General features: G+C 36.4%; 1 protein-coding gene and 1 pseudogene across 1 annotated transcript in view; one reads left to right on the top strand and one right to left on the bottom strand.

Annotated features, from left to right (window-relative positions):
• The window catches only part of ITCH (itchy E3 ubiquitin protein ligase), a 145,052-nt gene extending 132,132 nt beyond the window's left edge, over positions 1-12,920 (bottom strand). Inside the window, exon 1 of the mRNA XM_025039970.1 lies at positions 12,687-12,920. The gene's annotated coding sequence lies outside the window, so the exon portion shown is untranslated. The remainder of the gene's footprint in view (positions 1-12,686) is intronic.
• LOC102896309 lies at positions 7,304-7,963 on the top strand (annotated as a pseudogene).
• Positions 12,921-12,957: the final 37 nt, after the last annotated feature.

The following is a 12,957-nucleotide window of genomic DNA, read 5'->3' as shown; positions in this document are numbered from 1 at the left end:
ATACTGTAGGCGTGGCTGAATATGTCTGAAGGTTTGTATGACTGTATTCATGTGTAAACACACATATGTTCATTAAGATGGAGCCAGGGAGCAAGGACTTTGTCCTGTTGTTTTTTGTGTCTCTGCATCTAGCATTCTCAAATGAATCTGTGGTTGTGGGGTACAGGGGAGATCATAATGGGAAAGCAGAGTAGCTTACCAGCACAAGTTCTAGAGTTAAACATTACTGGTGTTTCCTAACTTTGAGTCAATCAACCACTGTAAGCCTTTTTTTTCATCCGTAAGATGGGTATGATAACAACACCTATCTTACACAGTAGAGCATATGAAGTATTCAAAAAAATGTCAACTAGTAGCATTACACTGTCATTATCAATATCCAGAGCAGATGCTTCCATGGGCTAAAGGCCCTGAAAACAAAAGCCTACTGACTAGCCATGTCCATCAAACTTCTCTGAGCCTTAGTGTCTTCTATGAGAGGGAGCAGCAATAAGCTGCATTTTGCAGCTGCGGGGTTTAGACATCAAAGGACAAAGGACTGTGGCAGGCTGAGGCCAAACCTGGGAGCAGGGTGCCCTCTCCTGGCACTATAGAGTAAAGGTTAGTTCCTGCTGGAGAGAGGCTGACCACAGAGGTGGGGGTTGCTGCCAGGACTCCCAGCAAACGGAGCGCCACCGCTACCGCAGAGGGGCAGTGGACTAGGGAGGAGACTCTCATAGCTTCCCAGCATGAGCTGCCTCTTCCCTCTTTGACTGCATAACTCCTCCTCTCTCAGATCTCACTTCAGGATGTCTTCCCTGACCTTCAGCCAGACTGGGCCAGGTACCCCGGTTACAAGTTCTCAGAGCATTCCGTGCTCATTTTGCATTTCAATATGGGATTATTTAGGCAATGTCTATCTAGAGAGAAAAGATCATCTGAGAAATGAAGGGAGTGACAGCATCCTAGACCACTGAATTTCTAGGGTTCCTAGACTAGACTCTCAGCAAATGCTAGAATAAAAGAATCGTGAAAGCCCTGACTTGCGTGGGAATTGACCTAAGAAAATATCCAGCTTCCTTGGAGAAGTTTCCAGCCTCAGCCAGGGACATTAGAGACTTGGATTAGTGAAGCTTTTGACCCCTAGTAAGAATGGCCAGATCTGGAGGCTGAAATTAATGCTCCAACGTCTGGGAGCATTAATTTACTCCACAAACATTATGTGCCTTCTGTGTGCCAAGCACTGAGCTGGACATTGGGAATACAGCAGCAGACACTTTCCTGACCCTTCTGGAACTAGTGGCGCAGTCAGACACATAATCAGACAATTATGATATAATGTTATATAATCGTACACACTCCTATTTTACAGGTGGAAAGACAGAGGCTCAGAGAGGGTGCTCAGCTGGTGAGGAACATTCTATGAGTCTAGAGGACTCCAAAGGGAGAAGCATGTTGGTGGATAGGTGCAGCCAGCTCCTGGGACTCTTGTGGGTCCCTCACCACTCACGATGAAGCAGTCTAAGATGAGGATAGGGGTGGAAAGCTCTCTAAGAAATCCCCCTACCTCTGTACTCTGCTGCCCAACGGTGACATCAAGGCAGACCCAAGGGACAGTTTACAAATCTAAGTGGGCCTGGAGGGAGGGGCATAGAAGAAAGTGAGAGTAGGGAAGACCCCCTAATAGGGATGAATTAGTAGGGGGGTCTCCCCCAAACTGCATTATTCTGTCACATTCCCATTAACGAGCATCCTCAGCATCTGGATCCCATTCTCCCATCTCACAGTCTCCCAATTAATCTAAAGTCTGAGCACTGGACACTGGAACAAGGCCAATCTAGAGGGCCAGTCTAGAGGGGCCCTCGGCCAATGGGTAGGCTCCTTCCTTTTCCGCCCCTCTCCCACCTCCATACTGGGGACCTACGTGTCTGTAAAAGCAAACACTGAAAGATTAGGTTCAAAGGGCATGGGTGCAGACACAGCTTTGGCCTGTCTCTGCCTATTGTTTCAGGGGCCTCATGGGGCCACCACAGAGTCCAGTGCTGGCATCTGGGCTGGGAAAAGTTTGGCCTGTCAATTATTTGTCCACTGTGGCCTTCAGTAGAGTGGTGGTGGTGGGGGTACCCCTGAGGAAGTGCTGTTAGCAGTTGTTTATGTATCCAGCCTGTTTTTTTGTTTGTTTGTTTTTGTTTTTGCCACATATAGGCAAATATCTGTGTGTGTGTTTTCCTTTACACAAATGATAAAATAGTAGAAATACTGTTCTGCATGTTGCTTTCTTTTTTCTTCATTTAACATTTTATCTTGACAATCGATCATTCCATATCAACAGATAAACATTTTCTTTTTAAAAAAGTGGCTGCCTCAGTATTCTACCATGTGGAATGTACCGTTATTTATGTAACAAGTCTCCTACTGAAGGACATTCAGATCGTTTCCAAGTTTTTGCTCTTAACGTCATTTCACTCATGTTTGCTTACACCATTGGGATAAATTCCTAGAAGTGTAACTGCTTGGTCAAAGGGTATGTGAGTTTGTAGTCTTATTAGCTATTATCAAAGCATTACCCATGAAAGTTAGACCAGTGTATAATCCCCAAAGCAAAGTATGAAAGGGCCTACTTCCTCACCAATAGTCACCACACATTTTAATTTTTATCAATCTGATAGTAAAATTAAAAGGAAAATTGATCACACCCTCCCCACCCCACCAGTCAATGGTATGGGGAGCCTAGATTCCATTCCGCCTGGTACTACTCAGGAATCTCTTCTCCCCAATTTTTTTTTATTGTTTCTTTTCCATTATATAATAATAAAAAGGTCAACCCACCAAGAAGATAAAGCAATCCTAAATGTATATTCATGAAATAGCAGAGATGCCAAATATATGAAGCAAAACTGATAGAACTGAAAGGAGAAACAGATTCAATTACAGTTGGAGACTTCAATACGCCTCTCAACAACTGATAGAACAACTAGACTGATATGCAACGAGGATACAGAGGACTTCAACACCATCAACAAAAAAGTTGATACATACAGAATACTCCACCCAACAACAGAAAAATACACATTCATTTCAAGTGCCCAAAGAACATATATGATGATTGTCCACACCTTGGATCATAAAACAAATTTTAAAAATTTAAAATAACTGCAATCATACAGAGTGTGTTCTCCGATCACAGTGAAATCACACTTAGAAATCAATAACAGAAAGATAACAGGAAAATATCCAAATACTTGGAAAATAAACAATACACTTCTAAATAGTCCTTTGGCCAAAAAGGAAGTCTCAGAGAAATAAAAATAAATACATTGAACTGAATGAATATAAAAATATAACATATTAAAATTTGTGCTAAATCAGTGCCAAGAGGAAAATTTATAGCACTAAATATATATATTAGACAAGATGAAAAGTCTCAAGTCATTAATCTAAACTCCTCAAGAACATAGAAAAAGCAGAGCAAAATAAACCCAAAGGAAGCAGAAGGAAGGAAACAATAAAGATAAAAGCAGAAATCAATGAGTTGAAACAGAAAAATAGCAGAGAAATTCATTGAAGCCAAGAGCTAGTTCTTTGAAAAGACTGATAATATTGACAAATCTCTGTGAAGACTGACAAGAAAAAAAAGACACAAATTACCAAATATCAGGAATGATCACTACAGTCCACACAGATATCAAGAGCATAATAAGGGAATACTATAAATAACTCTACACACATAAACTTGACAACTTAAACAAGATGGTCCTCTCCTCAAAAAAACACAAACTACCACAAGTCATTCAATGTGAAACAGAGAATTTGAATAGCCCTATAACTATTAAGGAAATTGTATTCATAATTTTAAAACTCTCAAAAAAGTCATTTTCAGGCCCAGATAATTTCATTGGAGAATTCTACCAAAGTGTTAAAGAAGAATTACACCAATCTCTTCTAGAAAATAGAAGAGGAGGGAATGCTTCCCAATTCATTTTATGAAGCTATACTATTCTGATACCAAAGACAGAACAAAAAAAGAAAATACAGCCTAATATCTCTGATGAATACAGATGCAAAAATCCTTAACAAAGTGTTAGCAAATACGATTCGGAAATAATAAAAAAAACTGTACACTATGATCAAATGGGGTTATTCCAAGGATGCAAAGCTGGCTTAATATTTAAAAACCAATCAGTGTAATCCACCATATTAACTGTTTAAAGAAGAAAAACTTCATGATATCAACAGATATCAGAAAAATCACATGACAAAATTCAACTTCTGCTCATGATTTTTAAACACTAAAAAAGTAGGAGTAGAAGGGAACTTTCTCAACACAGTGCATCTACAAAAAAATCCATGCCTAACATACTTAATGGTAAAAGACTGAATGCTTTCTGTCCCAAATCAGGAACAAGGAAAGGATGTCTGCTCTTACCATTCTTATTCAACACAGTGTTGGAAGTTCTAGTCAGTGCAATAATGCAATAAAATAAAATAAAAGGCATACGAACCAGAAAGGAAAAATAAAATCATCCTATTTGTAGGTGACATGATTGGCTACATAGAAAATGTCAAAAAAATTAAAAAAAAATTTTCTATATGTGAGCTCAGCAAAGATAATCTTGTATTAGCAGGATATAAAAAAATATACACAAAATCAATAGATTTCTACATATTAGTGAGGAATTACATGGACATCAAAATTAAAAATGCAATATCATTCAGAAGAAAGAGGGGTAAATCTAATACAATATGTACAGGACTATAAGATACAGATGAAGGAAATCAAAGACTATGTAAATAAATGAAGAAACTTACCATGTTTGTTATATGTAAGAATCATCATAAGAAAGATGTCAATTGTCTTCAAATTGATATACGGTTTAATACAATTCCCATCAAAACCCCCGTAAGATTTTTTTTTAGTAGATATAGACAATATTCTAAAATTTATATGAAAAGACAAAAGAACAAATAATTAAAACGATTTAAAAAAAAGTAAAATGGGAGGAATCAGTTTACTTGATTTCAAGACATTATAAAGCTACAGTCATGAAGACTATTGGAAGAGGGACAAACCCATAGATCAATGCAATAGAAATGAGTACTCAGGAAAACCAAAAAAAAAATACCAAACCAGAAATAAACGTGTTCAGCTGATTTTATAAAAAGGTGCGAAAACAAACAAACAAAAACCCTCAAATTTAACTGTATATATACCAAAATTAACTCAAAATGGATCATGGACTTAAATGTAAAAGTTGAAAATAGTAAACATCATAGGAGAAAATCTTTGGGATCTAGGGCTTGGCAAGAGTTATTAATATTAAAAGCATGATCCATAAAAAGAAAAATGGATAAACTAGACTGCATCAAAATTAAAACTTTTGCTTTGTAAAAAATCCTGTTAAGAGGATAAAAAGACAAGCTACAGAATAGGAGAAAATATTTGCAAACTACATATATGACACAGGACTAGTATCTAGAATTTACAAAGAACTCTCAAAACTCAATGGTAAAAAAAAAAAATCCAATTAGAAAATGGGCAAAAGACATGGAAGAGGTATTTCGCCAAAGAGGATATACAAATGGAAAATCTACATATAAAAAATGGTCAAAACCATTAGCCATTAGGCAAATGCAAATTAAAACCACAAGATATTACTACATACCTATTAGAATGGCTAAAATAAAAAATAGTGACAAAACCACATGCTGGCAAGGATTAGGAGAAACTGAATCACTCATACACTGCTGGTGGTCATGTCAAATGGTACGGCCCCTCTGAAAAATGATTTGACAGTTTATTCTTATAAAACTAAACATGCAGTTACCATACAACCCAGCAATTGCACTTCTGAGCATTCATCCCTGAAAAATAAATTTATGTTTACACAAAAAACTACACACAAATATTCATAGCAGCTTTATTTGTCATAGTCAAAATGAAAACAACTCATAGGCCTGTCAATGGGTGACTGGTTAAATGAAATAATGCATCCACATCAAGGCATACGATTCAACAATAAAAATGAACTATAGATAAAATGCAGCAATCTAGATCAATCTCCAGAGAATTATGCTAAGTGGAAAAAGCCAATTGCAATAGGTTATATAGTGTGCAATAGGTTATATAGTGATTGCATTTATATAATATTCTTAAAATGACAAAATTATAGAAATGGACCACCGACTAGTGGTTGAGGGTTCAGAAGAAGATGGGAACAGGAGAGAAGTGGGCATGGCTGTAATAGGAACATGAAGGATTCTTGTGATGCAAATGTTCTGTATCTTAACTGTATCACTGTCAGTATCTTGGTTGTGATATTGCACACAGTTTTGCAAGATGTCACCATTGAGGGCAACTGGGTAACGGAACCATGGATCTCTCTGTTATTTCTTACAACTGCATATGAATCTACAATTATCTCAAAATAAAAGGTTTAATTAAAAAATGCTAATGCTTATTGTTGGAGGGTCCATGGCAAAATTTTTTCACCCAATAATTCAGGAAATATTTGAAATATAAAATTATGAGAGTATGGAGAATATGAACCAAATTTCTGAAGGGTAATTAATTAGACAAATTGGATCAAGATTGACAAATATTGATATTCCCTAAGCAAGCAATTCTTTCTTCAAATCCATCTGAAACAATAATGCATCAGAGAGGGTCACATTAATGTATTATTTATAACAGGGAAATAGGGTGTGGTTATATAAATTGTGATACATCCACAGGCTGGAATATTCTGTAGTGAGAGAAACTGCATAAAATGAAAGTTAAGAATAGACTCTGGAGTCTGACTACCCAGGTTCAAATTCTAGCTCCTTTACTTATTAACTGTGTAAAGTTACTTAACCATTCTGTGCCAGTTTCCTTATTTGCAATATGAGAAAAATCTCTTCAATGAAGATTAAATGAATTACTGTTTATAAAAGATTTTGCATACAACCTGGCACAAATTGAGAGCATTATGAAGCTAGCTCATGTTGGGTAGAAAAAAAGAAGTAAAAGGAGGTCTCTATATATTATGATCTCAAATATACAAAACGTGTATGTCATTAACAAGACCCGAGGGAAATTTACCAAAATGATAATAGTAATGGTTTCTGGATTAGTTATAGGTTTTTAAAACTACTTTTGTTTCCTACATTTCATGCAGTGTATCTGTTTAACAGAAAAAGTTATTAATTTTTCAAAGTGAGAAAATGGACTTGACAGTGCTTTGTAACCTGAATACCACTGTATGCTGGTAAAATATTTTTTTGATTAGCACTAACTCTCTAAGTTGGTATTATTATTATGATTCCCATTTTACAGTCAAGGAAAATGAGGCTCAGAAAGGTGATATGCCTCTTCAAGGTTCATAGCGAGAGTGTCAAAGATCAGGTAAGAGACTTGAGAGACGTGTCAAAGATCAGGTAAGAGACTTCAGAGACTTGCTTGGCATTTATGTGGTGGGTGGGTCTCCACTCAGCTCAACGTACATATTGAGAAGTGTTATTTCTGTTCGGGGTCCATGTACCCCAGCCACAGCACGATGTTCATCCGCAATGATTGTAAGGTGTTCAGATTCTATAAATCCAAGTGTCATAAAAACTTTAAAAAGAAGCACAATCTTCCTAAAGTCAGGTGACTAAAGCATTCCGGAAAGCAGCTGGTAAAGAGCTTTCAGTGGATAATTCATTTGAATTTCAAAAATATAGAAATGAATCTGTCCAATACCAGCAAGAACTGTGGAATAAAACTAATGATGCAATTAAGACAGTCAAGATCAAACAGAAACACCAAGCTAAATTTATAATGAATAGGTTGAAGAAAAATAAAGAACTACAGCAAGTTTAGGACATCAAAGAAGTCAAGCAAAACATTTATCTCATTCGGGCCCCTTTCGCATGCAAAGGAAAGCAGCTGGAAAACAAAATGGTACAGAAATTACAACAGGATGTGGACATGGAAGTTGTTTCTGAAAATCTTAACTGTCTATAACCATTTCTATGAGTATACTGGAAAATATTTAGAGACTTTGAACATCTAAATTATTGATTTTTTTTTACATAAGGTGACTCAAATGAAAAGGTGATTAAAAATAAATCTTTTACATTGCTGTCTGCAAAACATCAGATATTATGGATGCTAGATTGCATCTCAACGTTTAAGCCTTCACTGATAGATGTACTTACATAGATCATGAAAATTCTGTAAATACAGAAGTGAATTATGGACATAAAATGGTCATAGCATTTGGAGAATGGCACTAGGCAGATTTATGTAACTACTATTGACAAAAATTCATGGCAAGTGATATATAAAATTTTCTTTGCAGTATAAAAAAAGACTTGAGAAGCAATGGGACAGGTGGAAGTCATCTCCACCAGAGGAGTGTGACAGTGAAGGGGGAGTGGAAATTGCCTCTGAAAAAACAAACTGGAAAATAAAGTATGTCACGCTGTACTACCCAGAATCAAATGGATTGTCATAAACTTTCAGTGGGATGTTCTCACTAGGTTCATTCTGGAGCAAGAAACTTTTGTTCTAATAGTAACAAAGTGTACACTCAAACTATGTATTATTTCACTTACTGAATTAGCAAAAAAACAAAAACAATGTAAATGCTGATAAATATGTAGAAACTGCTGATGACTTTTAGAGAACAATATAGCAATAAAATCAGGAGGAGCCTTGAAAATGCTTATGTCTTTTGAACAAGTTAATCCAAAGAAATGATCCAAAATATAAGGGAAACTGTGTGAATAAATGACTCATTGTAGTTCTAATAGTGAAAAAATGGGAAAACCCTATTATTCCATGATAGTAGTGTGAAATATCTACTCCACGTGAACTTTTTAAAAATTATCCTCATATATGCTTATTTTACTGGGGTATAGGTTACATGGGTGTATCTATTTGTCAAAATTCATCTAGATAATACTTAAGTTCTGTTCATATCACTGTATACAAATAAAATCTCAACTAAAAATGAAGACCGCATACTGTATGATTCCATTTATATGAAACACTTTGAACAGGTAAACCTACAGAAACATAGAGAACATAAATTAGTGGTTCCCAGGGACTAGTGGAAGGGAAAAATAGGAATTAACTGCTAATGAATAGAGGGTTATGTATATTAACGACGATAGAGGAAAAAATGTAAAAAATACAGTAAACAGTGACAGTACTGTGTGTGCTGGAAGGAGAAGGATCAGGTGGCTGTGTCAGACCCTTTTGTGCCCCACTTCAGATTCTCTTGGCCTCACCTGACCCAGTCCAGAACAGCTGTGGAAACCAATACTGCACAGGTTCCTATTTGCTTCCTGCGGTGCATCACTGGGTGTGCCCGCCCCAGGCCTGCCCCATACTTTTCAACTTCCCTCCCAAGACTTCTTGTTCAGGGCATTTGCATGCATCTCCTGGAAGCCCCAGGGGTTAGTTACCTGTGGGGAGAAACCTGGACCCGGGGGTATGAGGCGGATGGATAAAATGCTTCCCTTATTTTTTCCTAAAATGAATGGCACAGACACAGTATCTGTGCACACACATATGATGATTGTGAAGTCCCATGGACACAAAATTCCAGTGGACCCATGACGTGTGGGAGTTCAGAACTCAAAGCGAGTACAAGGCAAACTTGTTAAATCTACAGAAGCATGAGTGCTAACAGCTCCAAGTGGCCATGTTTTCCAACCACGGGACCCTATCGTATGTTCCTCATGTTACTTACTCTGTACTAGCCAAACACGAATGCTGAAAATGTTTATGTAGAAGGAAAGGAAAAGATAGGGAAATCCATAATTCCTTTTCTCATCCAGACTTCTTTACTCATCAGTAAACTGAAGGTAGAGTACTGATAAAATGTGCACATATCGAAAAGTGAAATGAAGCTGGTTTTGTGCAGCGTTTCCTCTTTCTGGTTAGAAAAAACATATGCATGTATAAGCTATGAAATATAAATTGTGTAATTGTGGTGATTCTGCATATGAATTAAAGGCTCTTATATTTATCTTCAAAACTAACATTGTACAATATAAAGATAAATCGTAAATTTTTAATTTAAAACATTTTATTTACTTAAAGAGCAAATTAAAAAACGCGACAATGCAAGAGAAAGACTGAGGAAGAAAAGGAAAAGATTTATTATTTTAGGAGCTTAAATGGCACTCCCCCGGCCCCTCACTTTTTGAACAAGGGTCCTGCTAGACTGGATGCTTGGAGACAGGTGAGGAGGTTGGTGCACTGATCCAGGTGGGAGATAATAATGATGGAATCAGGTTATTGGCTATGGGGTAGAGAGGAGGGGATGGATTTGAGAGCTCTATTGATGGAGCAAATATTGGGTGGAGAGAGGTGCTAGCCAGCCAATGAGATGGGCAAATATTGGGTGGAGAGAGGTGCTAGCCAGCCAATGAGATGAAGGACGCAAAAGGTAGTAGAGCAAGATAAGGGTGTCATGTCTGCCTTTTCCATTTGCCATTGTTCTATAAGTCCAGCCAGGGCAGTAAGGCAAGAAAAACAAAACAAAACAAACAAACGAAAAAAAGTGTCAGAATTTGAAAATAAGAAACAAAACTGTCATTTCTTACAGATGATATGGACTGTACACGTAGTTAATACAAAGAATTTATAAGCAAGTAAGAATTCATCACGGCTGCTAAACAGATCAATCTACTAAAAGCAATTCTTTTCTATACTTCTGCCATAAATATCTGAAAATAAAAATTTTTAAAGATAAAATAACATTAAAAACACCCAGGAATAAATCTAACAAAATATATTAAAGACATTTATGGAGAAAAATATCAAACTTTATTGAAAGACATTAAATAGCTAAATAAATGGGGAAATATATATAATATATAAATATATATAAAATTTATCTATCAATATATACCATTAATGGTTGGAATACTCAATGACATAGAGATGTTAACTCTCCCCCCAAATAACTTATAGATTAATATGATTTCAGTAAAAATTCAAAAAAGCTTTTTTTTCCTAGAAGTTGATAAGATGACTCCAAAATTATATAGATGTGCAAAAGTCTAAGATAGCCTAGACATTCTTGAAGAAGAACAAGGTAAGGGAACTTCCCCTACCACTTATCAAGATTTGTTATAAAGATTTAGTAATTTCAACAGTGTAGGGTTGGCATAGACCAATGAATCAAAATAAAGAGCACAGAAACAATCCACGTATTTATGGACACTTAATCTATAACAGAGATAGCACTATAGGTCACTGGGGAAAGGATGCACTATTCATTAAATGGTGCTGGGACATCTGCTTATCCACATGGGAAAAAATGAAATAGACTTCCTACTTCATATCACATACATATTTTAATTATAAACCTTTGAGATGACAATATAGGAGAAATTCTTTATGACCTTGGGATATATAGGCTTTTTAAAACAAGACAAAAGTCCCATTAACTCTAAGGGAAAAGACTGATAAATTTGTCTACATTAAAACTAGAAATTTGTATTTATCGAAAAACGACATAGAAAGGGTGAGAAGACAAACCACAAACCTGGAGAAGATACTTGCAACACATATAATTAGCAAAAGAGTAGTAGCCAGAATATTTAAAGAATTCCTATTAATTGAAAAGAAAAAACAAACTACCTATATTTAAATGGGCAAAAACATAAATGGAACTTTTACAAAGAATCTTGGATAGATTATAACACATGAATAGGTGCTCAACCTCATTAGTAGTCAAAGAAATGCAAATTAAAATCACAATGAGATATCACTTAATGCCTGCCAGACTGACAAAGAAAAAAATGATAATAGGAATTGTTGGTAAGGGCATAGAACAAGAATCATCACTGTCCATGGGAAAATAGATGATGCAATCACTTTGAGAAAGTTTCCTATTACCTAGTTATGTTGGACATAAGCATATCTGTTCAAATAATTCAACTCCTAGATATCTGTATTTATACTACACGAACACAGAAAAATGTTAAAGCAGTATTCTTTGTAATAGTACAAACTGAAATAACCCAAAGTTCACCGATAATAAAATAAATAAGTGGATTATACAGAAATGAAAATAAATGAACCCAGCTATAGTATCCAAACAAATGACTCTCAAAAGCAATGCTGAAAGAGAAAAGCAAGTTGTAGAAGAATGTATACAGCATGATTTCATTTACAAAAAAGGCAAAAAATCGGCAAAACTAAACAATGTATTGTTTAGAGATGATCACATAGATAGTAATACCCATTAAGAAAAACAAAGGAATGATTAAGACAAAATTCACTGTAGCGGTAACTCCAGGTAGGGGGAAAGAGGCATGTGATTGAGAAGGGAAACGGGTGGCACCTGGGGTAAGGCAGTGTTTTATTCCATGAACACTTGGATCACCTGGATATATGTGGTCACAACAGTCACAAGTGTAGGTGACACGACCCAGTAAGATGGAGCAGAGTAAGAGGAAAAATGAACATCAACCCTTGAAACCGCTAGAGGAAGAGGAAGTTGCTAAGGCCTGAGAAGGCACCCTGCCAACTCTGGGAGGAAGGTTAGGAAAATGGGAGGCAAGGGCACACTGGTGCGTGGGGATGCAGGCTGAGGCACATCTGTTGTATTCAGCCAGTACAGTATGGTACCATTTATATAAAGGTTTTAAACACGAAGATTTCTACTAAGTATTTAACGATTTATATATACGTAGTAAAAGTATGAAAATGCATACAAACTTACCTAAACTCAGGATAGTGGTTAGGTGGAGGAGGATGGAAGATCTGGGATGTACCAGGTACCTGACATATTTCAACTTTACTAATCATATGTGTGGTAGATATCATTCCGCTCATTTTACAGATGAGGAAATTGAGGCTCAGGGAAGTGAACTGGTTGGAATTTCAGTTCCACTCGGTTTTGACATCGGATTCACTGGTTGAACGAATGAAAGAAACAACAGCCTGGCTGTTTACTCTCAAGCCTCAACCCAGCTCCCTTCCTGACCCCCTGC

Source organism: Pteropus alecto, unplaced genomic scaffold (genome assembly GCF_000325575.1).
Source record: "Pteropus alecto unplaced genomic scaffold, ASM32557v1 scaffold45, whole genome shotgun sequence".
Classification (NCBI taxonomy): Eukaryota; Metazoa; Chordata; class Mammalia; order Chiroptera; family Pteropodidae; genus Pteropus; species Pteropus alecto.
This window is presented reverse-complemented; position numbering and strand designations above follow the sequence as displayed.